The sequence below is a fragment of the Rhineura floridana genome, chromosome 1 (assembly GCF_030035675.1).
Source record: "Rhineura floridana isolate rRhiFlo1 chromosome 1, rRhiFlo1.hap2, whole genome shotgun sequence".
NCBI lineage: Eukaryota > Metazoa > Chordata > Lepidosauria > Squamata > Rhineuridae > Rhineura > Rhineura floridana.
Window position 1 is genome coordinate 125875328 of NC_084480.1, and position 27018 is coordinate 125902345.

General features: G+C 42.9%; 1 protein-coding gene across 16 annotated transcripts in view; it reads right to left on the reverse strand.

Moving 5' to 3' along the window:
• The window catches only part of LINGO2 (leucine rich repeat and Ig domain containing 2), a 982977-nt gene that overhangs the window by 288721 nt on the left and 667238 nt on the right, over positions 1–27018 (reverse strand). For 2 of the 16 annotated variants that reach the window (XM_061631598.1, XM_061631588.1), the window contains exon 8: positions 9610–9734. The exons of the other annotated variants lie outside the window; for them this stretch is intronic. The gene's annotated coding sequence lies outside the window, so the exon portion shown is untranslated. The remainder of the gene's footprint in view (positions 1–9609; positions 9735–27018) is intronic. 16 annotated transcript variants of the gene reach the window in all.

Consider the following 27018-nt stretch of genomic DNA (forward strand, 5'->3'; position numbering starts at 1 on the left):
GACAAAAGGACCATCTCTTGTGACCTGTGAAAAAATGAATTAATTTGGGGGACAAATGAAGGGTCCAGATGAGGAATGACCTTGTTCTGGTGAAAAAATGCATAGTTGGCTGTCCGAAGACAAGGCCTCAGTCTCAGAGACACGAGAGGCTGATGTAACAGCAACCAGAAAAACAGTCTTGATAGTGAAAAAGTTCAATTCACAAGTGGACCACAGTTCAAAGGGAGGACCATAAGAGCGGACAACACCCACTTCAGGTTCCACATAAGAAAACAGTGAACAATTGGAGGATTCTGCTGCCCTACCTCCTTACAAAATCACCAGAATAGAAGATGAGCTAACAATGAAAAATCCTCTTTACAGCCCAGCACACTGCTTAACACTGTGGCCTGACACCTGATGATGTTAGTCCTCAGGCCCTTATTTAACCGTGAATGTTGGAATCAAGAATGTCAGACATGTCTTTGGCAGAAAGTTCCACCCCCCCCACACACACACAGCCTGACACCAAGTCAAGAACACTTTTCATTTGGAGCTGTAAGCCCTGTTTGTAGATGCCTTACAGGAAGACAAAAGTGTGTCCAGAACCCCAAGAATCCCTACTCTCTCAACCAAAGCTGCTCAGCCTCCATACTGTCAGATGGAAGAGCTCCAGCCATTGATGAGGGACAGGTCCCTGAATCAGCAGACCCCCCCTTGCCTTAAAAAGATGTAGAAGCACTAGGATCACTTCAGCTCACCCCCTGATCACCTGTAGGAGTAGGTTGAAGGGCTAGCAGCCATAGAGCATACCCTGTGGCCAATCTGTCACCAGAGCACCCGTACCCTGGGCTCCTGGAGATTCATACAGTACGGCCCTGCTTTACGGCGTTCCGCTTTAAGGCGTTCCGCTGATGCAGCACCTTTCATTTTCAATTTTAAAGTTTTTTCCCCCTTTTGCGATGTTTTGTGCCGTTTTCGCGTCATTTTCACGCGACGCAGCCCATTAAAGTTAATGGGGTTCTGCTTTACAGCATTTTCCGCTTTACGGCGGGGGTCCGGAACGGAACCCACCGTATATGCGGGGCCCTACTGTATCCGGAACAGAGGTTGGCTACCTGGGCATTGTTCTGTGTCATGAACAGGTCCAATATTGGGTGTCTAAACTCTCTGGATATCTGCTAGAAGACTTGGGGGCACAACTGCCATTCCATGTCCAAGATTACTCTCCTGCTGAGCCAATCTGCTGTCACATTTAGCACCTCCACCACTCGCTGTGCTCTCAGGGGCAGAAGATGGCATTTCATCCAGCTGAACAGAAGATGTGCCTCTTTCATGGGGGCTCTTTGATTATGTGTCCCCCCCCCCCAGTGGTTCCAGCACACTTGGGCAGACATGTCTGTTCATACCAGGGTAAGGCAACCCTCAATATGAGGCACAAAGTTTAGCACTGCCAGCCTCACTACTAGCAGTTCTAGCCAATTGATGCTCTGAGGCATTTCATTGTTGATACACATGCCCTGTGTCAAATGGGAGTCCAGATATACTCCCCAGCTAAGGTGACCATCCTTCTGATAGGAACCTCCAAAGTCACGCCTTCCGGTAACCATTGGGGAGCCAGCTACCAGCTCAGATCTCTTTGCAGCTTTGGAGGGATTGGCAAGTTCATATCCATATTCTTCCTGCCCTTCTCTTTTGACAGCACCCGGACTAAGATGTTGTTGAGATAAGGGCACATCCCCACCCCCAGGGTCCTCAAATGAGCAACCAGGGCCACTATGACCTTGGTGAAGATCCTGGGGATGGAGGTGAGGTTGTCAGTCTCTGCCAGCTGCACTGAGGTGATACATGGTGCTATAAAACAATTAGCTGGCAGCTGCCTATGCAGGGGCTTGGTTGTAAAGCAGATCAGCAACGGGAGAGGATCAAGGGGTCTCAGTGAACATACTAGGTCACCTTCCAAAAGGTAAAGTCAGTGAACAAAGCAAGGTCTGATATTCTACTGAGGGCAATCCGCGGTTCAAGGCACGGCTGGCAAGGGTCTGATGTGGCGTCTTGATGCTGCTTCCGGCAAAGGGCATCTCACTGCCTTTTAAGCTCCCCTCCCTGGTTCAGGTGCTAGCAATCAGCCCTCCGACTCCCAGGAGCTTGTAGCCTTAAATGGTCAGAACGCCTGCATTGCTCTGCTACTCACAGGCATCTTCGCTCTTCGGGGAGTGGAGGGGCCACCTGTTCACTCCCTGAATCTGACTGAGTGGCCTCAGCTGTATCCTGAACATCTTCAGGGTTCTGGAGCCACTTCTGGGGTGGGTCTGCTTGTTCCCTGTTCTGGTCTGCTGTGCAAATCCCCTGCTCCTCATCCTCCTCTGTGGACTCATCTGATGGAGGCATAACACCTGTATTGGTAATGCCAGCGTCTGTAGCAGAAATTGAGATGTCCCCTGTACTTCCTGTTGATTAGTATATGAAGGTAGGCCTTTGACAGGTCTATGGACATAATCTAGTCATCCCATGATGACCTCTGAGACTGACCTGAGTGTCTCCATCTTGAACCATTTCTAACCCATCCTCCTGTTCAGCCAGTTGAGCTCAAAGATGGCCCGGATATCCTTGTTATTCAGGACCAGAAAGAATATGGAATACACACTGAGCTTCTGGTCCCAGAGTGGGACAGGTTCCATTGCTTGTATGGAAGAAGATGACTGCAGTATGCCCAGTGTTTGGCTTCTTGGATCGCAGAATAGCTTTGAATTTTTCTCTTGGCTGCCTTGAAAACTCCAAGGAATATATGGAGGAAACTGTTTCAGGGACCCACTTTTCTGTTGTCCTTTGTTCATGTGCAGAGTGCAGGAATCTGTCCCCTATGGCTTTTTGTGGAGTCAGGGGCCTGGCATCATGCAGACTGCGCCTTCTTAGATCGCTTTTGGAACTTGGGAGTTGGAAGAGTAGGAAGATGTGGGCTGTGAGCTTGCAGAGGACACCCCCCCCCGATCTGTCTGGCCTATTCCATCATGGCTTGTATCCTCCAGAAACACTGTTGCTGGTAGCGTGTTGAGGACCCAAAGGACTGACTGCTTCTACTTGTGTTCATCTTTCTTCATGCCTGGAAGTGCCTTCTGTTTGTCTTGCATCTCAACCAGCACCTTCTCCAATAGCTCCCCAGCTTGCTTCCACCAAACAGGTAATTAACCAGATAGTTTTGAGAACTGGAATCAGTGTCCTAACTGCATAGCCAGACATGGTGTCACAATACCGTGCTGGCCATTGCTCTGGCATTACATTGCATAGTGTTCTGTGCTGCTGTCTGGAATGCTGTGGTGATGGAAGGTTTTGCCAGGTCATCCATGACAGGCTTTGATATATATCCCTGCTGGCAAGCTCTTGCACCCATGTCACATTGGCATGTGCCATGACTGAAGTTGCAGTTGAGGCCCTGAAAGTAGCCACCTCAGCCTCAAAGTCCCTGTATACAGTCACTTCGAAATGCTTGTTGCAGACATCCCTCAGCCCCTCTACCCTTCCGCAGGGATAGCTGTGGAGGAGGATAGTGCAGGGAATCCCCTGCTGGAGTCCTCAGTTTCATCACCTGTTGTGGGAAGTAGTAATGCTTGTTGTCCAGCTTGTATGTAGGCTTGTGCTTGTTGCAAGCAGCCTATTCCAACTTCCGTAAGTCCTGAAAGGAGTCTGGAAAGGAAAGCGTGGCCACCCTCTGTTGTCCATCCGGAAAAGTGGTCTTGGAAACTTTGGAAAAGGAAGTTGGGGCCACCTTAATCTGTTGCTCTGGAAGTTCCAAGATCTGCCTGGCTTTGGACACTAGAGCCAGAAAGAATTCAGATTGGAAAAGTCTACCTTTAGGGGGTTGGGCCTCCACGTCTTCCTTGGAGAGCTCTTCCACCTCCCATTCTTCCGAGGAGGGGGAGAGCTCTGAGTCTGAAAGAAGACCTAGAATAGCAGCCACCTTCTTGCTTTGCTTCTTTTTCATCCCTTCTAAGCATGCCTTGGCAGCAGTATGGCCCTGAGACCTACTTTTATGCGCTGTGTGGTGATCTTTCCTGGGTTCTGGGGATGATTGAGAGGAGGAAAAGTGTAAAGGGGATGACTCCGGGAGGTAGAGGATGTGTAGACTGATAGCACAGGGATGGTGACTTAGTGCATCTCTGCTTCTTGTGATGTATCTTACATCCCATGTAATTTGCTTCTGATAACCCAAACAAGTAGCAGCTTCGCAGAGACTCAGGCAGGGGTGTAGCATAAACTGGTCTTAAATACTTTAACTGGAGACAGCAGGGATTGAACCAGACATGTTATACACGCATACTATTTCCTTTAACAGCTTCTGCACTCTGAACGGGAAGACTGCAATTTGAGCTTCAAGTAGGGACGCTGGAGGAATTTGATCTTTGCCAGTTATCATGCAAACTGATGCAATCTGCATCTTGTGGACTAGATGTTGTCGTTCCCAAGTGTTCTGATGCAGGTCTCAGCTCAAAAAAGTATCAGAATATGTTTTCAAATGCGTATTTTGAGAGAAAAATAATTTAGAAATATTTTGAGAATACATATTTAGAAATAAATGTTTAAATATTATTTAAACAGATTTTCATGCAGTTTTTTTTAAAAAAAATGCTGGTTAGTGTGGAAACAGAATGGAATGATGGGTTACCATGTGCAAAACTAGCATAGATCAGAAAAAAAGATTTATTCATCCATCCTTAAGCTATAGGATGTCACATAGGATTCAGACATAGGTTCAGGAAATACCTCTTCAGATAAGGAGAAGTGAGAGGAGGCCTTGATATGAGTCTTATTCTTGGCCATCATACGAAGCAATCAAGTGAAAACACATTTTGGTGGAATCCTGCACTGAAACACTTGCCTCCAGATCCTCCATACCATCCACTGCTACTTCCCAGCACCAATTTCCATTATCTTTCTTTTAAATTATTTTACTGTCTTTTTTCAAGGAATATAAAAACAAAACCAAAGAGGCGCTAAACGAGGTTAAGGTGGCATTCACAGAAAATTTCACATACAGGTAACTATCCAAAAAATAACCCCTATGACCCTCAGAATAACTTCACTGACACAGCATAACTGTAGATATGTCTTGATAACGTGTGTGACCCCGAGATGGAGTGCTATAACTTTAACTGAAATTACCTACTTGGTCTTTTAGGGCTTATCTACACTTTGTACTAAATATGCCATTTTTACCTCCGTTTTCTATTTGTACTATCTGCAGTGAATGCTCAATGCTAGCTGCAAACATGGACTTTTCAGTTCATACCACCAGTCCTTCTCTATGAAGGATCAATCACACAGTTTCCTAATCACCATTCCCTCTGGTTGCTACGGAACTGAGCATACTCAGTTTATTTTACTGGCTGCAGTAGATTCCTTTAAAAAAAACCTTGGGGGGGGAAATGGTGGGCAACAGGGGGGTGGAGAAAGAACATACCTCCCTCCATTTACACTCCATAGGTGGAGGATCCAAAATTAGGGTAAACAATCTAGATAAAGAATTCTGAAACTGTCCCCTACTATTCCTCGTATGATTTGCCAATGGTCTTTGTGGGCAAATGAATTGATTTTATTCTTGTTTTAGCAATCTCTGTTATCTTTTTGGTGCCTACTGAAGACCTTCCTCTTTCAACAAGCCTTTTAAGTAGAGACCTTATTCCAGTCTGCATCTGTGTTGGAATTGCTTTTTAATATGTTTTTAAATGTTTTTTTTTAAAGATGTTTTAACGTTTATTACTTTTAAAGATGTTTTGTTTTAATATATTTTAAAGTCTGTTTTTATTATGTTTTAAAGTGATTTTAGTGCTTTTGTTTGCTGCCCTGGGTTTCTACTGGGAGGAAGTATGGGGTATGAATTAAATAATAATAATAATAATAATAATAATATAGCAATTGTAATATGCTGTGCTAGATTATCCATGGCTTTTAAGCTTATTTGTATTGCTGCTATTATTTCTGGTTTGAGTTCTTATATATTGATACTTTTTCAACTTTCATCTACACAAAAGCTACTTGTGCCCCAGCAAGCTGACTGAAGAGCTAGTCTCCTAATGCACCACCAGATAATCACCTGTCTTTAGCTATATTAAATTGGATACCCAGCATGGCAATTACAAAGAAACTACTTGGGCAAGTTTATTTTGAGTTGATACAGCTGAAAATGTAAAGCTTTATTTGAGCACCTTTGCACACAAGTTCAGGGGGAAAATTAAAAAAATAAATAAAGACACCATTCATCTGCCAAGAAGCAGGGCTGTCTGTTGCAGTAAATAGCAGTAGAAAAATAGCAGTAGAACACTGCCAGTAGTCTGTGGCTGTTTGCAGCAACATAAAAAAAGCCAGCAGAACTGACGAGAGCAACTGGAAGTTGCTTGTCAACCCACAGGAAACTAACTGAAAGAAGGGAGGAAATAGTGGGTGTTGAAAGGGTGTATAAAAAACTAATGATTGACACACCCACCTAAAAACATCAAAGTAAAGTGTCTGCAACCACTAGTGGAGTGGAGTGAACACATATTTTTCTCCACTGTTCACATTATCAATGGATTTGGTTAGTATGTATTTACAAGGGGGAAGCTGTGTGGCAGCTTCTGTTTGCTGGTAATGTCATGTGAACAATGAGAATTAAGAGGAGATGTGAGTAGCAGCAAACACACAGTAAACCACCATGTAGATAAGCCCTTAGTTCTGTATCCATCTTTCCAGTGCTCTGTCCATGATCCTGATGCCTTCTGTGCCATCCTGGACTTTTGACTCCAGAAGCATTCATGTACTCCTGTTTTCTATCAACAAAAAGCAGAATCTGTCTATTACCTGTAAATACATGGCTCTATCCTCCACTGGGCAGTGGCTATTTTGCACGCTTCTGCCTTGAATATGTAATTGGCAGCACTGATCCTACTGTGAACAAAGATGGTATGGCTAAGACTGAATAGCCAAGAGGGATCAGGAAGTTAGGGAAGACTGGGACATAGCAACACGGAAGCTGTGTGCATATTGCTTGGGCTGAGGAAAGATGAGACCCTGACACTGATGATTGTACATGAAATCGTTTTCTCTCTCTTGAACCCTGTTGCAAGAGTAGCCATCATAACATTCCAAAACAATTGTCATAATTTTCCAGTAGCTATAGAATCAGGAGGTGAAAGAAGATAATCATTCCACTCCAACACACTTGAAAAGGCAAGACCAATAGCAGTCAGTGGAGTGGGGTGGCATTATGTGGCTGGCTTCTGAATGGCAAGCATTGCTACCACTTACCAAGAAGAGGGGGTGAGGTGTGGATGTGGTGGCAGTGCGGCAGCAGGAGCACCAGATTGGCTCTGTGGCTGTGCCCATATTGCACTGTGTTCCCCACACCTCGCCACTCCTTCTCAGTAAGTGGCAGTGATGCCATTTGGAAGCTACCCATGCAATGCCACCCCTTCTTTGCCATCCCACTGACTGCTACTGCACAAGACCCATCCCTTCACTAGTGGCAAGCCTGCAAAATCCAGAGCAGAGTATATCACTGAAAGGTATCTGCAGTCAGAGTAAATCAAAGTAGTTCAAGCTGGGGAGCAAAGTACGGATGCATATGGAATTTGATCTTTGCAGAATTCCAATATGATCCAGCTAACTTTACCCACACTTCTGGGGAACATAGCTATCTATCGGTTTTCATACTTCCCCCATGTTCTAATGCTGTTTTCAGCTCTATAAACATATATGAAAAGTATGAGTATTTTGACAGAAAATAAGTATACAGTACACTTTTACAGAACAATCCAAAGGCGAAAGGGAGAACTGAAGATGGAAGTACTGCCTTTTCCTATACCTGGAGAGATTAAGCCGGGGGGGGGAGTATTTTTTCTGTTTTCCTTTACTGTTTTTTTTTAGTTCATGTCCCATTCATTCATTCCCATCACATACCCCTCCTGAAATGCCTCCTTTTCATCTTCTACAACATTGGAGGGGCACTGGCTGTAGAACTTTCTATATCCTCATGGAGGAGGCATATGAGGTTGGACCTGCCTCTCTAAAGGTGGACCCCTTTCTCTTTGCCTTTGGGGAGAGAGATTTGAGGGATCCAGTGCCCCCTTGCTGCCCTATGAATCATAGGATGGCAGACTTAAAAAAAAGTATTGAAATACAAATTTCCATGCAGATAATTTTTTTTTAACAAACTGCAGATTAATGCAGTAAGAGAATGGGTCTGATGAATGAACACATATGAAAGTTAAATGGACCAGAAATAGACTGATTAGTTCATCCCTAGGGCAAAGTCAGGCACTACAGGGAATGCAAAAGAAAAAGAAAAGTCGATTCTGCCTTTTATAAAGGGGAAAAAAAGTATTGCTGTCATTAATTTCCCAAATAAATACTTTTAGAGTGGTACTAGGGAAAATATAACAATTTTAATTTATTCTAAGATAGCAAATGTGTGCTGTTGTGCACCATGAGAGAACAAGCCACATTTCAAGTATTTTCAAATAATCCTGAGGCTGCATATGCTTCACTAAGCACAATGGGAAGATAACCATATCTCAAAGAGTTAGTTGAACTATGTCTAAAAACTAAAATTCCCTGAACTCCTCAACTGAAAACAATTAGCGGTGTAATAATGAAGGCATACTATTCACAATTACTATGGGATAATCACCAGGCTTGTTTTGTGACTGATGAAGAAAGATGCTGAATTGAAATTTAATCACTAGTTTCTGATCCTAGAGTGAGATGCCTAACGAGATCTCATAATTAAAGCCAAATACATTTATATCTTTAGCTGATGCATAGTCATGATTACCTAAGGAAGGAAGCAGAATTTCATAAACCCAAAAATCGATAAAGAATCCTTTCAACATGTAAAGACAGATTTGTACATGCCACCTTGGGAAGAAGTAAAAGATGCTGCCAGATGTAAAAGAGAGCCAGTTCTTTTATTCTGGGAGGAGAAAGTCAATTTGACTGCATGTGAAAGAAGATGCCACCTTATTGGCAAGGAATGAAAGCCAAAATTATATATATTTAATATGTGTCTCTCTGTGTGTGTGTGTTCATATTTCATGGTGTAAGGGATAATATTCATGCTTTTTATCCATTTTGAAGTTGGCATATGCTATATAAACTAGGGGTGTGCACAGGCCAAGATTTGCCTTGTATATGTCCCTTAAAAAAACAAAAAAGCTATTCTGTTCCTGAGTTCTGTGCTCTCTCTGCATTGTGTAAAACAAAGCTCTATATTCCTCTTTCACTCTTACGGGGAATCTGAAAAACAGCTATAGCCTTCCCTCTTTCAGCAGAAACAGATGAAATTTGCACAGTAGCCCCTCCAGAATGGATTAAGCTTGCCAAATTGCAGGTGCAGGATTTTGTGTGTGTGGATGTGTGAGTGGGAAGGAAAAGGGATTCATTTTCCTCTGCAATCCATATTAGGGCAATGCCCATATTAGGCCAACTAACTCCCCCTCCAGCCCATAGTAGTTTAATATTTTCAAGGGGGGAACATTTTTCTTACCTTAATGTCTTACCTTAAAATAGTTGCTCTTTATTCCCTCAAAATAATTAAGAGGTGGCTGAGCAGTGTGTATAATTGCTTGTAAATTTTGAAAAATATAAGCAGTTTCGTACCGTCTGACTTTTTGGCTGGCTGAGTATATCTATGTTGGAAGGGGCAGGCTAATCAGTTCTTCCAGATTCCTTCCATTGTGACAGCCAAGTTTTCATTGCTGCTATAAACTGACTTGGACCATTGTCTGCAATAGAAATTCTGTTTTAGAGACAGATGCTCCCATCTTAATTTTTGGCTTTCAAACTGGAAAGCCATGCCAGAGTCTGCCTCCCAATGAGACAGAAGACCATGGTATGTGAAATGAAGCACATTGCTTTCTGTCACTCCCCCCATGGGCTACCCCAGTTTGGAGAATATCTTCTACTCAGGAATTATACAAATCCAGAAAATACAATGTGTGCTAGTTCTGACCCTCCATGAGTTGGAAAATCAGGGGTCTGCATCACATGGGAACCTAAATAAGTAGAAGCAGACTCCTCAGTTCAGACAGTCATCCTTCAACTCATTCAGAGTGACAGGAATCATGAGGAAGAAGGGAGAGAATGACAGAAAAAGAGAGAGGAAATGAACAAAATTCTGTTGATAAATCCTTTAAATACAATTGAGCATATAGACTTATCTCAGAGGACAAATTCATATGAAAATCATCACTCAGTTATTGTAACATCATCACTCAATGACTGCAACATGTGGTGACTCATGTGATACTGGTCACAAAGATCCATATTACCTGACATCACTTCAAACACATTGCCTTTAGAGGCAACACGTATACCCAGGTTCTTGAGTAATCAAGTCATATTTCTGAACCAGTTGTAACCACCAGCTGCCTGTTGAGCCACATCACAGCAAACCACCATATCATGTCTGAAAGACCATCGAAATCCCACACTCCTGGCAAGTTAAGAAGCAGGTCCTAATGGCAATATCTACCAAGCCTAGTTAGACAGGAATACCTGCTTTGAAAATGGAAGGTGTACTTTGTGCAGGAGAGGGACCATAAGTTATGGTATAGCACATGTTTTGTATACAGGGGGTCCTTCTAGCATTTCCAACTGAAGCAACCAACAGGTGATTTGGAGAGCTGTTGCCAGACAAAGCAGACAACACTGCACTAAATGGACAAATAGTGGGCAGGTTCCTATGTCTTACATGTCGGTCATATCCAAAGTGGTGTGGATGGTTGACAAATGTTTCATTTTTTGAAAGCAATATTCTTAAAATCTAAATTAATTATGACAATAAGCATTTATTTATTTAACATAATTTATATTCCACTTGATTAAAAAAAAAACCTCTAAGTGGTTTACAAAAACCATTAAAATATTGATAAAAAAACAAGTAAATAACACATTTTTAAAACTATTAAAATAGCAAAAGACTAAAAAGATTAAAACTCATTAACATCTAGGATGGATAGGCTTGCCTAAACAAAAACAAAAAAAGTTTTAAGCAGACACCAAAAAGTAGCAGCAGCAATATGTCCATAGCAGCCTTTCCCAATCCTTAGGTCTCCGGATGTCGCTGGACTACAACTCCCATCAGCTCCAGACAGCATGGCCAATGGCCAGGAATTATGGGAACTGTAATCCACCAACATCTGGGGAACCAAAGGTTGGGAAAGGCTGGTCCATAGCATTTATTGCTGTTCAGAGAATGAGGTTTACCCCCCTTTTCCTGGAACACAAACTTAGCCTAATTTTAAAAAATCCCAGAGTGGTTCACATTCACACTGTCAAAGACATAACAGAACAAAAATAAAATAATAAAATCAGCTGCAACCTTAATACAGCAGCAAGGAAACAATCCCATAGACTGTTCTACATAACAAATTTTCCTGAGCCTAATCGATGACAAGCTCAAGAAGGCCTGAATGAAGCTGGAACAGAAATGATGGACGGGCATCCAGAGGCCAGGAGTTCCACAGGGAGGGTGTCAAAGCGGGGAAGGCCCTCAGCTGCATTGCTCTCCCCCATCTCATCCAGCGGTGGCACCCTAATGATTTCAGAGGGTGGGCTGGCATAGTGCTCCATCATGTATGGGCTCAGAAACAAATAGGCAAGCTTGATCAGCCATGAACCCACCTAGTGGCCATAAACAATTATTCCCAGACTCCTCTCCCACTTGTAAAATGGGAACACAAAGGTATTGCAAAGATAAATGGGATAGTGCTGTAAGGCTCTGTGCATTGAAAAAAATATAGAAACACAGCTTTTGGAAGGGGTTACACCTGTTTATTTTGGAAGGGTTCAGGCTGTTGAGGCAATTTGTTGGCAGTTCAGATCAGAACTTCTTTTTTGGGGGGCACCATTGGGCAGATCAGAGCTTCTTTGATGGCTGCAAAGTTTTGTATTTGTTTTATGATGTTTTAGGTTTAATTATTTTTTAAATGTTTTTATTTTGTTTGTATAGCTTCTTTTAGAAGCCTATATACCTTTTAAACAAATACATTTCTAAAAATTAATAGATGAGAGATTATAATAGTGACACCATTTCCTGTTGTTTGTAGACCTTTATACCCAACATAAATGTGATTATTTGAATTATCTGGTGCATAACATATAATATTATGTTGTAGTCTAAGACTCTGATCAATATGAATGCTATTTACATATGGTTATCCTATATTCAGATGACAAAGATTTATCAGTTCCCCAAGGTTTAGATGACTGGTTATAGCTTATTCACTCTCAGAAAGATGGTGACAGAAACACAAACCAACTTTCATTACTTGTGTGGAATTCCATAGCGGACCTATAGTTTTATCAAGGACAAAACAGATTTGGAAAGTACCAAAGCCAGTGGGCTCATACCAAAGTAACTGTTAGTGTTGGTGCCTTATTTCTTGTGCTATGAGGACAGCTTGTAGGTGGAGGAATGTCTAGCCTGAGTCGTACTGCTCCACAATACCATCCTGATAACGGTAGGAACGATTATTGCAGCTTGTCAAAAAATCAGATACCCTGGGTGCTGTCGCAAGCTTGGATCGACAACCTGAGCCAGGTGTCACTACAATACCCACAAGGAATCATGTGCCTTTCCTCTGATGCTTTCAGGTTCATGACCTGATTTGGACTACATCACCTGCTTCTGGACTTTCCAACATTTTTCTGCCTGCCTGGAATGAATCATTAGCCTACCTTGAACCATCTGATCTGTTTCTGACCCATTGGAGCTTGGTTCAAGATTACTGTAGTATGGCAGTCTTCACTGCACATATGTAGTGGCTTTTGTCATTGTGGCAGGACAATTTCTGTGGACCACGTGTGAGAAGGTGCTATCAGTACCAACATGGTACAATGATACCTTTGTACCAGATCAGTGCAGGAGGCCTCTGTCAATGTGAAGCAAGGCCTACATCCCTGAAGAAGCGATTGAAGCCTTCAGTAGCTTTAAAAGGAAAGATCCTGAAACATCCAGAGTAAAGCACAGACCTATGCGAAACTGACATGGAATGGAAACAGGCTGATCCATCCATCCATCCCTAGAAGCAAATTCTAGTTATGTTTGCCTAGCATTCTCCATATGTATCTTTCCTGTTTAGCTGGTCAATAATGAACTGAGAAGAGGTAAAATGAGGAAAGACAAAAGTACCAAAACCCCACCATCTTCAAGCAAAAGCTACCTGTTGTTTACATAGAAGCACAAGTAGTAAATGAGGATTGAAACAAACACATTCATTCTAAGTGTGCTCAAGAATCTGTAAAATAATCACTAGAATGTGATCTGCTTTCTCAGTTGTTCTCAGAAGAAGAAATAGTAGCACTGTTATATATTAGGGCTATAGACATTTCTCTATAACGGATGTCAAGGGACAGCTCCCTGATTGAAAGAGTCCTCTGTTTGAAGGGCTGTTCAGTTCAAGCCCAGTTTGAAGATGAAGAACTGTAAGAATGAAGAACAGTTGCCCATCATAGCACCTGGACAGCAGATTGAGCAGGTACACAGGTCACCTGGTTACACTCTTCCCTATTATGGTGAGATATATTGCATTTCTATTAAATTATAATAATTACTTCTAAATGAGCTTCTATTAACATACATTATGCAACATTTATGCAAGTTTTTGTCCATTTACGTACTGTTTTATCCTGTTTCTGGTGCCGCATATTCTCTTTTCTGATAATGCATAAGGCGGTCGCCCTATTACATATTTTTTCTGCCAATGCTATAGCTCCAACTGGACTGAGAGTGGCTGGTAAGATTTTTTTTTTTGGTACCTCTTTACATTGCTTAAAATTATCCTCTTGGGTGACATATACCTGGAATGAAATTTAGAAGGAGGAAGAACATACCCTCTGGCACTTGGTGATGGGTAAAACGGTTTCAACCATCTGTATGTGCAAGCAGCGAGACTACTAGTTGTGCCAATCCTCCTATCCCAATATACAGATAAAACAATATTGCCTAAAACTAATTCTTCCCTTAAGTCTTCCAAGTAATTCTTAAGCAGCAAGTAAAATTTAGTATTAATGATTTCCAAATCACCTCCCACAACCCTCTAAAGCAAAAATCCCTCATGCGGACACAGGTTGCAGCAGATATTATACATATTTGAGGGAAGTGTAAAAAATAAAAATAAAAAAATAAAAAATATTCTGGAAAGGAGGAGATGAAGTTGTTCTTTCCCTTTTTATAAATTATTGTTTTATTGATTTTCTGTAACCAATATTACAGCAAACACAAAAGAGAACTCCCGCTCTCCAACTACAAATTCCAAAAATAATTACAATTACCCTCACCCCTCTCTAATTGCTCACTTTTGTTTTGGTTCACTTAGCAAGAAAACCAAACAAAAACCACATATAATTTTTGTTCTTATTTGACTTATCCATTTCAGAGGTTCAGTTTCAAAATACATAATTACTGAGCACAGTCTTCCACAAAATGATCAGATTTCTGTCTCCCTTTCCGAGTCCTAATTTACTCTGTTAATTTATTCATATTTAATAATTCCCAGGTTTTTTAAACCCAGTTAAGCACTTTGATAGATTTCCATTCTTTAAGCTACCGCTAATCAGGCAGATGTTAACAAATCATTCTTACAGACACATTTTATATCCTCATAATTAATGTAACTGAAGAACATTGTTAAAGGGTCAAAATGTACCTCATATTTTGTAATTTTCATGAAACTAGTTCCACCACATACAAAATGTCTCTATTTTAGTATGTGACTACCAGTGTGTGTGTGTGTGTGTGCATGTGTGTACACACACATATACATATACGGTGTGTTCATTGGTTCTATATGTGGGATGAATAATGAGATATATCAGTTTATTAAGTTGTACATCTAGGATTCTGGAAGAATGTTTTCCTCATTATTTGAAAAAAGTCTATACTGCCAGCATTAATTGGCCCATATGCCAATTCTGTAGGTGCCTGCTCGATGTTCATTGGGAGTGCATTCCAAAGGGCAGGTGCCGCCACACTAAAGGCCCTGGTGTTAGTCAGCATAAGACAAACCCTGGGAGCATTCAGCACTACTAAGTATGCCTCTCCCCAGGACTGAAGTGACTGGACAAGGGTACTAAGCAAGGCATTCCCAGAGGAATCCCACCCCCTTCAGAAGACACATGATAATTCCTCAGGAGCATTATTATGTTTGGGTATTACTATGTATAAAATGTAACCACAACAAATGCTGTCAAAATTATTTTGGGGGGAGAGAATTTAATCTTGAATATTAAATATTATTTAGCATTAAATATTATTGGGGGGGAACAGCTGTAGCACTGGGGGACTGGAGAACACCTGCCCTGGAAGTGAGTATCTGAGCATCTGGGTGCTGGCTTGCTCTGTCCTCTGGGTTGCTGTCTCTAGAGACAGCTGAAGTCCCTGGTAAGTGCTGCAAGGACTTGCAGCCTCTTGCATCAGCTCCTGGCTGAGTAAGGGGGCATAAAAGCCCGCCTCACCGTGGACGGTGGGTCTGCCCCCGGAAGGGTTGCCACCAAAGGGGGTTGGTCCTTTGGGAGTCCTGAGGTTGTGGGTGCTACCCCTGCTATTTTTTTTAACCAATCCAGAGGAGACTGGTAGTGGGGAGGGCATATGGCACATGTGTAGTTCCTGCGCAGGGTGAGGGCCTGTGCAGTGAACTGAACAATAGGAGATAGTCGCCAGATGCTTTCAGAGTGAGAGTTTGTAACTGGCAGAGGCTGCCCATCCCTGGGTGTAAGATGGGGGGGGAGTGAGTAGATGTGTCCTGTTTGAAAGATATTGAGTGGGTCTGACTGTTCCCAATTCTATCAGAGGCCAACTTGGATAACGGGTTCAGGTAGGTTTTGTTAGTGGGCTCTTGTTGGGTCCATATCAGGTGTTTAGGAAGAGTCTTAGTAAGGAAGAACATGGGTGATGCCACCCCAATTTCTGTGATCATGGGTAGAGGGAGGTATAGCCATGGGGAGGTGGCGAACTACCATAGAAGACAAGGGCAAGGCTATCTACACCTTGTTCCTTGCTCCCACTCCTCTCATGGATGGGTTCCTCGTTGCTCATCTACTGTGCCCACTGGCCTGCGTGTGTTGTTGTTTAATGTCAGATTGGTACACAATAAGACCACACTCATCCATGATTTGATCGTGGATGAAGGTGCTGATTTGGTGTGCATTACCAAGACATGGGTGGGTGAGGTGGGAGAAGTTGATCTGACCTAGCTTTGCACACCTGGATACTCGGTGCAACACCAGTGAGGGGGACAGGGTTGCTGTGGTCTAAAGAACTTCCATCTCTGTCACCAGGAAACCACTCTGTCTTGGAGCTGGCTGTGAGGGCCTGCACCTGGTGTCAGGCCAAGGAGACAGTAAACTAGGGTTGCTGCTGGTGTACCATTCACCCTGCTGCCCGACAGCTTCTCTGAGTGAGTTGGTGGAGGCCATCTTGGCTGTGGTACTGGAGGAGCCCAGAGCAATAGTCTTGCCCGATTTCAACGACCATGCTGAGGCTGCCTCTAGTGTTCTGGCTCGGGACTTCATGGCCTCCATGAAGACCATGGGGCTGTCTCAAGTTGTCACCGGCCTGACACATAGGGTAGGGCACACCCTCAACTTGGTTTTTGCTCCAGATGGAGGAAGGGGTGGTCTGGAGATAGGGGGGTGGATGTCACCCCATTGTCATGGTCAGACCACTTCCTGGTGAAGTTTAGACTTATGGCTCTGACATTCTCCTGCAGGGGTAGTGGACAGATTAAGATGGTCTGCCCCCAGAGACTAATGGATTCCTGAATGCCCTGGGGGAGTTCCCAGTAGATAGATCAGGTTCCAGGAGGGAGTGGTCCCAGACGCCCTGAAAGAGGTGGTGATCCAACTGCTCCTGAAAAAGTCCACCCTGGATCCATTGGTTTGCGACAACTACCAACCGGTAGCAAATACTCCCTTCTTAGGCAAGGTGATTGAAAGAGTTGTGGCGCAGCAATTGCAAGTACTCTTGGATGAAACAGATTATCTTGACCCATTCCAGTCTGGGTTCAGGCCTGGTTATGGGACTGAATCGGCCTTGGTCGCTCTGATGGATGACCTTTATTGGGAGAAGGACAGGGGGATTGCAACCTTGTTATTCTCACTTGATCTCTCAGCAGCTTTTGATACCATTGATCATGGTATTCTTCTGGGCCGACTTGGTGAAATGGGGATTGGAGGCACTGTTTTACAGTGATTCTGATCCTATCTCCAGGGTCATTTTCAGAAAATAGCATTGGGTGATTGTCTTTCGGCCCTCTGGCAGTTGTGCTGTGGGGTGCTGCAGGATACTGTCTTGTCCCCCATGCTGTTTAACACCTATAGGAAGCCCTTGGGAGCGATCATCAGGAGGCTTGGGGTGAGGTGTCAGCAGTATTCTGACTATACCCAGCTCTTTTCTCTGTAACATCTGAATTGGGAGAGGCTGTGTAAGCCCCGGACTGCTGCCTCGAATCAATGGTGGTCTGGATGAGGGCCAATAAACTGAGTCTGAATCCTAGCAAAACAGAGACACTGTGGGTTGGTGGCTCCTGAGTTCGGATAATTGGTCAGTTGCCTGCTTTGGATGGGGTCACACTCCCTCTGAAAGAGCAGGTCTGTAGTCTGGTGGTGCTCTTTGATTCATCTTTGTTGCTAGAGGCCTAGGTGACCTCAGTGGCTAGGAGAGCCTTTTACCAGCTTTAGCTGCTAAGACAGCTGTGGCTGTTTCTGGACCAGGATAGCCTGACCACTGTTGTCCATGCACTGGTAATCTCCAGGCTGGATTACTGTAATGCACTGTATGTGGGGCTACCCTTGAGGTTGGTCTGGAAGCTGCAGCTGGTGCAAAATGTGGAAGTGAGACTGCTCACTGGTCAGGGTATTGCCAATATGTCACATCGCTGCTGAAAGAATTGCAGTGGCTACCTATTAGCTACCAGGCTAAGTTCAAAGTTCTAGTTTTGGTGTACAAAGGCCTATACAGCTTAGGACCAGGATACCTGAAAGATCATCTTATCGCTTATATATCCAGTCAATCACTGAGCTCTGGAGGTGAGGGCCTCTTGCAGATACCATTTTATCAGGAGGTCCATTCCGCACAATATAGCAATGGACCTTTAGTGTAGTGGCACCTACCCGTTGGAATTCCCTCCCATTAAATATTAAACAGTGTCCAGAGCGCGGTCTTGTCCTTTATTATTGGATGAATTTCAGTTGGTGCAGCTCGAGGAAGTGGACAAGGTGCTTGGAATGGTGCGGGCGACCACGTCTGCTCTGGACCCTTGCCCATCTTGGCTAGTGAAGACTAGCAGGGCTGTAACCGCCGGCTGGGCCAGGGAGAATGCCTCCTTGAGAGAGGGAGTAGTCCCTGGTAGTCTCAAGGAGGCAATAATAAGACCTCTTTTAAAGAAACCTTCTCTGGACCCAGATGTTTTGAACAACTACAGACCGGTGGCGAATGTCCCTTTTTTGGGCAAGGTTCTGGAGCGGGTGGTTGCCGGCCAGCTCCAGGTGCTCTTGGATGAAACCGATTATCTGGATCCGTTTCAATCCGGTTTTAGGTCCGGTTTTGGCACTGAAACAGCCTTGGTCGCCCCGTATGATGACCTTTGTCAGGAGAGGGACAGGGGGAGTGTGACTCTGTTGATTCTCCTTGATCTCTCAGTGGCGTTTGATACCATCGACCATGGTATCCTTCTGGGGAGGCTCGCGGAGTTGGGAGTTGGGGGCACTGCTTGGCAGTGGCTCTGCTCCTACTTAGCGGATCGTCGCCAGAAGGTAGTGCTTGGGGAACATTGCTCGACACCCTGGACTCTCCATTGTGGAGTTCCTCAGGGGTCGGTTTTGTCCCCCATGCTTTTCAACATCTACATGCAGCCTCTGGGTGCGGTCATCAGGAGTTCTGGAGTGCGTTGCCATCAGTACGCTGATGACACGCAGCTCTACTTCTCCTTTTCACCTTCCACAGGTGAGACTGTTGATGTGCTGAACCGTTGCCTGACCGCGATAATGGACTGGATGAGAGCTAATAAACTGAAACTCAATCCAGACAAGACTGAGACACCTGCTCAGATGGTGGATGCTTATCCTGTTCTAGATGGGGTTACACTCCCCTTGAAGGAACAGGTTCGTAGTTTGGGGGTCCTTTTTGACCCTTCCTTGTTGCTCAAGGCTCAAGTGGCCTCGGTGGCACGGAATGCGTTTTACCACCTGCGCTTAGTAGCCCAACTACGCCCCTATCTGGACAGTGATGATCTTGCCTCGGTTGTTCACGCTCTGGTAACTTCTAGACTGGATTACTGTAACGCGCTCTATGTAGGGCTGCCCTTGAAGACTGTTCGGAAACTTCAGCTAGAGCAAAATGCGGCAGCCAGGCTGTTGACGAGGACCAATCGGTCTGCGCATATAGCACCTGTCCTGGCTCGCTTGCACTGGCTACCTATTTGTTTCCGAGCTAGATTCAAGGTGCTGGTGTTGACCTATAAAGCCTTACATGGTGTGGGACCGCAATACCTTGTGGAACGCCTCTCCCGCTATGAACCTACCCATTCACTTCGTTCAGTATCTAAGGCCCTCCTCCGGGTACCAACTCACCAGGATGCCCGGAGGACTGTTACTAGATCTAGGGCCTTTTCTGTGGTGGCCCCCGAATTATGGAACAGCTTACCGGAGGAAATACGCCTGGCGCCTACGGTTCTTTCTTTTAGGCGCCAGGTTAAGACCTGGCTATACTCCCAGGCATTTTAATGTTTAATGCTTTATGTTTAATGTTTTTAGTTTAATGTGTTCCTTTGTTACTGATTTTATTCTATATTGTATTTTAATCTCATTTTGTACACCGCCCAGAGAGCTATTAGCTATGGGCGGTCTAGAAATGAAAATAAATAAATAAATAAAATAAATAAACAGGCACCATCTCTGTTATCTTTTCGGTACCTACTGAAGACCTTCCTATTTCAAAAAGCTTTTTGAAAGTTGAGACCTTATACCAGTATATGTCTGTGTTGGAATTGCTTTTTAATATGTTTTTAAACCATTTTTTAAAAGATGGTTTTAAAGCTTTAAAAAAAAAGTTTTTAAAGATGTTTTGTTTTAATATATTTTAAAGTCTGTATGATTTTTAAAGTTTTTTTTTTAGCCCTTTTGTTTGCCATCCTGGGCTCCTACTGGGAGGAAGGCGGGGTATAAAATTAAATATATTTCCAAGAGTAGTAGACCTTTGATCTGGAATCCACTTTCCTCACACACTGACATTTTTGAACAAAATCAACAAAGGTCTGCTTCTTCCAGCAAATTCCATCCCTCTGCCAACTTCCCTCACACGTATCTGCCGCACAGCTGACCAGGCCATTGTCACTACTGCAGTCAGTTCACTAATATTTGTCTTTGATGGAGATTGGTAAAGCAAAATATATTTATAGCTATTTGTTTGCACTATGGCTTGGAACTTGCTGTTGGCATAACATACTGTAGGTACTTCCTAAATCACAGCTATTTCTTGTACAAAATCTTGAATAGAGATGTGGTATTTATGTATGAGATATTATTTCTGGGGAGATGAAGGCCCTCTTTTAAACACACCAATTAAATCTGTTTTTAATTAAAATAAACACATTTATTGCAGCAAAATGTCCTATACTTGACAGTGACACTAGCACCCTTTAAACATGATGGCTTTTAAAAAAATATTAACATCACAGTGTCTGACTGACAGTGCAACAGCTACAACAGAAACCCTCATACAGCTGTCAGGATGTGACATGATTCCTGATACAGCAACTAGTCACTGCTTTCTGTGAATAGCTCTTTGGAGGCCATCACTAATACACACAAATGTACACATGCTTGCCTACACTGCCCACACAGAAAGACTGACACCGTTGCTGGCTTGCCACAGTGAAAAGCAAGAGGTATGTCCTGCTCTCACAGAGCTCCTTAAGGAGGTGAGAGCCTCCCCAGCAGAAACACAAGGGAGGGCAACCCAAGGGCAGAATCCAAGATCAGTCCAAAGTCAGAGTTTAGAGACTACCTCAAAACCAAGGGAGTCAGGCAGGAATCAGGGTCAGAAACCAAGCAGTCTGTAAGCAACACAGGTAAGGGGCAAGGCAAGAGACAGGCCTAGGCTTCACAGGCAATCTTTAACCAGGTCAAGTACAGAGCTAGTACATACACATTCTTCCAGCAGCCCTTCCAACCTAGCACTGTTTTTTTAATGCTGGAGCTGCTGAACCACATCTTAGCTGACTTCCACCGATCACCTGCAGCCAGACCTTTATTCTCAAGGAGTCATTTACACCTGAGGAGTCCTTCTTCACTGCCATGGAGTCCAGGCCTGTAGTCAGGCACTCCTCAAGACGGGACGGGTCTCCATCTGACATCAGAGGTGACGCCTTTCCCTTTGGCTCAGGGGCTGTTCAGCCTCAATGTTAGAAGCCGAACGTGCCCGGGTGCAGACAGCCTGCACTGGGCCTCATCACAGGATCCTGGCTTCTTATCCTTATTTGGAGTCTGAGCCAGGGCTGGGTCCAGGAATGGAATCTCCTGGTCTTTCTCTGATGAGGATTCCTCTGGCTGGGACCTGACAACAGCATAAGGCGGAACACGTCTATTTCCTCAACTGGAATGTACAGTAAAATGGGTTAGAAGAAACAAGTGATTTTTGATACAAGCTAGTAAGTATAGCTTAGCTTAGTGCAGCAAACTTAGTCTGTACCACGTGCTTACCAGGAAATGAAAAGGCAACTGTTTCCATTTGGTTCTTAGTGGAAGATCATCAACAGGGAGAAATTACTGCAGAAATTAGGGATGGGGAACCTGTGGCCCTTCAGATGTTGATGGACTCAAACTCCCATCGGCTCTAGTCAGCATTACCAATGGTCAGGGATGATGGAAGTTGTAGTTCAACAACATCAGAAGGGTCACAGACTCTCCTAGAGATGTAGAGGCCCAGGAAAAGAAATCAGAAAGATCTGGAGAGAAAAAGAACAGGGAGAAAAGCATTTTATCTCCCAGTTTTTCCTGAGCCTTCACATTTCTAGGCTCTCCAAAAATGATATAAATTACCTTCGTGCCCTGCATGCGAGTGTCCAGAAACATTCAGCTGATCCGTTAGAAAGAATGCTGGACAATGTGGCACTTGCTCTGATTCTACAATGCAATGTACTTACATCCTTAGGCTGCAATCCCAGCACAGTTATTAGAGAGTAAAACCCAATGGACACAGTGGGAATTATTTAAACATGCTTGTTACCACTGTTATTTACTGATTACCCATTACACGTAGACGTGATATTGTGTTATAGTTACTGGATCATGCCTTTATCATTTTGTTTGAAAGCACAGATATTGTCTTTGATTCAGCAGACATGATGTACCTGTAGAGCTCTAAACAAGTAGAAGCTTCACTTTTCTATTAATAAAAGCATGCTTTACATTGTAGTGCTCTACAGTGTGGAGAGCCCGTAAAAAGTAGAAGAGTTTTGTTTCATAGAAGAGAATGGGAAGCCCCTGTGCATAAGAACGTTTCAATCTTATTGCTGGAAGGAACCTACACTGTTTTCAACAGAACTTGGTTCTAAGTAGATATGCACAGTATCACAGCTTAAAGGTCTAATTAAACTTTTAATTGTTTTCAGCAAGCATCCTTTGAAAAGCTGTATTCCACAGTCATTGTCTATTCTGCTTGTGTTCATAACAATGTTATTTTAAAATGTTCAAAGTTGAAAGCCCGATTAATCAATCACTGTATTGTCTTGCATCTTTGCAAAAGTGTATTGTGGGGGGGAAAAGAAATGCAGACTGCTTAATTCAGCACATACTCTGTTTTTTATTTATTTGGTTTTGAAATGTCATAATAACTCTAAAGAAACATCATCATCATCATTATTCAGAGCAAATCTTTGGTGTACCACTTTGGAGGCAATGGCCTAGACCCACTATAGAGGAAGATATGCTTAAGCCCACAATATTGGATTTAGGGCAATATTCTTAATATCAGAGCAACAAAAGTGAAAAGTGAAATAATAAGTTCAAAATGGGTGTTTTGAAAGAGAGGGAGATGAAGGGCTATTATATTTGAGAAAGGGGTTATGGTTCTCAGGGGTAAAATTAAGATTAATTTAGTAAGTTTTCTTATCGCAAAAGTGAAATATGTATTCAAACAGATGAAATGCTTCATGATAGTTAATAGAGTGAGAGAAGAATAATGCCTATTAGAGACCTTTTAGAAGATGTGTGTGTGTGTGTGTGTGTCAAATAGCACCTGTTATTAAAGAAAGACAATGCAAGTAAAAATATACTGATCAGATAAAAAAATAAATTAGTGGAACCCCACAAATTAGGGATAAATGAATATTCATCTTCCTTCATGCATTATGTCAACGATGGGGGAGCAGAAATGACTTCACCACTTCCTGGCCTGCCAAGGTAATGTGAAAAGCCATTGACACGGGAAGTCACATCTATGGTAGCCACAGGTGCAGCCACAGCACAGTCATATCTAATACAAGTCAATGTAATGAACTTGTAGTTTGGTGGCCACATCAAAAAACCTGGATTATTGCAGCTAAGAAATCCTGTGGTATCTTACTACAGCCCTGTCTTTCCTTATTCTACATCTTAAAACTCAAAAATGTAAGAGCAGAACCGAGTAGGAAATTCAATTATAGGATATGCCCACCCTGCAGAAGAAAGTAACATTGGTTCAAGCGTGTAAAGGAGGGGTAGTCAATGTGATGCCCTCCAGCTGTTTTAGACTACAACTCCCATCATCCCCAACCAATGATGGCCAACGGTCAGGGATGATGGGAGTTGTAGTCCATAACATCTGGAGCTACCTGTGGCGTAAAGCATTCACTCAGCACATAGCACAGAGTCATAAGATGTAGTAATAGCTGCCAGCTTGTAAACACTTTAAAAGGGGATTAGACAAATTAATAGAGAATAAGGCTTTCAATAGCTACATGTCTCCAGTACCAGAGGTAGGGTGCCTCTGTATATCATTTGCTAGGGACAACAGGCAGAGTCCTACTGTGCTCATATTCTGCTTGTGACATTCCTAGTGGCATCTGGGTGGCCACTGTGAGAACAGAATGCTAGACTAGATGAGCGTTTGGTCTGATCCACCAGGGCTGCTCAAATATTCTTCTGTTATGCTGGTTTACATTTTGAAGCCCTTCATTACTTTCCTTTACAAAGAATGAATTTGCTCCTTACAGACTACTCCTTGGGTTCTAGCTCTCAACATCTATTAAGTTCCCAAGTAAAAATTTCAGGTGAACCAGAGGTTGAAGCATAATCTCAAAGCCTAGTGGGTAGATGGTGGTAGGTGAAGTAAAATGCCCTGGGCAGTGGCTAGATGGTGTGAGGTGAAACAGAGTGCTTTGGGCATTAAAATGTTAGACTGCAGTGTCCTCTTTTCCTAAAACATTTGTGACTAACCCACCAGCTGATAGCTGGAAGCAAAAATCAGACAGAACTTTGACTGTGATGTCAGATGTCTGGATGTGGCATCCAGGGATGTGGTAAAGGAATATGAGCTCCATGGTTACAAGTCATTTCTAACACTGGCTAAAGAATTCAAGCATGTAAAGCATTTACAAAAGTCTAATTAAAATAGATGTGAAAAACCTGTTTTACGATTGCAAAAAAGGGGGGGCAGAAGCCCATTTTCTAACCCTCTTTCTCTCATGACATTTTAATTGGGTCATAATGCCTTTCTGTTGTTACAAAATTGAACTTAGTTAAACAGCTGCACAAAATATCAGCTTCTTCAAGCACATGAAGTGAAAACATGGGGAAGGAGAGCAGTGAAGGGGGGGATAAGTCAAAGTGGGACGTTGACACGACGTGAAACTCAATTAATCTGGTTTTCACTCTCATGGACTACATGGTTTGGAATATTCACAACATCGAATTTGGTATCAAATTCTGGGATAATCCACAAGTCCGTCTCATCATCAAATAAGCTCCTACTCTTTGCATGCATTTGTGGCTGTTGGGACACCGTAACTTTTTTTTTTTTTAAATCCACACTGAGAATTATATAATTATTTTTGTAATCAGCTGCTGCTGTATACATTATATAAATTATACAGCAGCATAAGGAATAACAGAAAAAAAACATATTTTTTGGAAAAAATAACGAAACAAAAGGGCAAACTGGGAATCACAATAGCTAGTGGAACACAATTTATGGCTAATTGTAACTGGCAGCCCATCTGACGAACTGAAAAGTGAAACATAAGCAGATAGTGAACTCCATCCCTATCATGGACCCCCCAGGGTAAGAGCTCAGTAGAAGAGCATACGCTTTACACGCAAAAAGCCCCAGGTTCAGTCCCTGTCATTTCCAGGTGGAAAAGACTCTTGTATGATATTCTGAAGTACCTCTGGCAGTCAGTGCGGACCGGTTAGTCAAAGTGGTGCCCTCCAGATGTTGTTGGACCACAACACCTGTTAGCCCCAGCTAGCATGGCCAATAGGAATGATGGGAGTTGAAGTTCAGTGATATCTGGAGGGCACAATATAGGCTCCTTCCCCCCTCCTCCCGGCTGTAGGCAATATAGAGCTAGAGAAACAAATGCCTTGCTCATTATAAGGCAGTTTCAAACTTCTGAAGCTGTTTGGTTTTGTCAGTGTTGGCCTGAGGCAGGTGACTATGAGGGAACTGAAACACAAGTTTGGGCAGGGTTGGAACCGAGTTTAGTGAAACACTGGGACGAATCGACAAAGTACGCTATGCCAAATTATAATGTTTTAATTTACTGGGTGCTCAGCATCTGAAGGGTTATTGCAGCTTTGGAACAAGGGGCTGGGATCAAAGGCTGAGCTTGCTGTAGCATAAGAAAAAAGGAAAATAAATTTGTAGGTGTTAAGTCTGCAATGATCAGAAGTTACAACTTTAAGCTGTATGGAAGCAAAACAAAGAAATTGTGCTATTCTTGTTTTACGATAATAAATTATTCCCAAAAGAGACAGAACTCATGCTCAGGAAGGCTAAAAGAGTAATATTTTCTGATTAGTGCTTCTGATTATTTTCAAACTATAGCAGGAAGTCACAGATCACATTAAACATGCAACCCTTCATTCATTATTGACACAGTGCTCTTTTAACTAGATTTGGGTTAGACAAAGAGATGGCAAGCTGCCAGTATTGACCTTCACTCAAACTGTCAGTTTTCTCGCCCAAATGAAAGTAAGGATCCCTTCACAAACTTTAGAAAGAGGAATATAAATAACCAGACTAGTAATGAGCAGAGCACTAAAAATCCAAGGTTCCCTTCAAACGAGCACCAAACAATTGTACACTTGTTTGAAGATCACCAGACACTAACAAAATGTGCTGAATCTGCAAAACTGGGAATTAAATGTCACTCAAAACTCGAGCGTTCAGGTTCTGAGAAATAAAACGTAAGAAACACTTCCAGTTCTAACAAAATAAGAGCCAACAATTTAAAAGAAGGGTGAGGAAGGTACGTCAGTGTTTAAAATGTTGAATTCAACTGGAGAAGGATATATAGACTGTACCTAACTCCAAAATAGGCCTTGAGATCTAAGTGTCTAATACAGCCCTAATGCTGCTGTTTTAGAGGTCCTAGAAAACACATATTCTATTGAAACATATCTTGAACAACGTGGTTTCATGGTTGTCTTCTCCAAAGAGTGGGCCCAGAGCTGACCCAGGCCTCCCCAAAGTGGGACATGAATAAATAAATTGTACCCTCTCGGGAAGGACAGACCAGGAATAGTCTTAGTGACCCTTATCCATAAAAGAAATATTACAATAGAATCCCTGTATGTAGATCCCACCTAGCCCATAAGAGGTTCTTCAACTACTGCTGCAAATTTCTCAAAGATGTCCATACCAATATGTCAAACATTTTCATTTCAAACAAAATTGTGAACATGGTAAATGAACAGTATTCAAGCTGTGACTTTTCAAAATTCATCATAACTTTCATTCAAAGTATATTTGATCCACTGGTAATTGCATTCTATCAAGGAAACAAAGGCAGAGAGGAAGCATGCTGG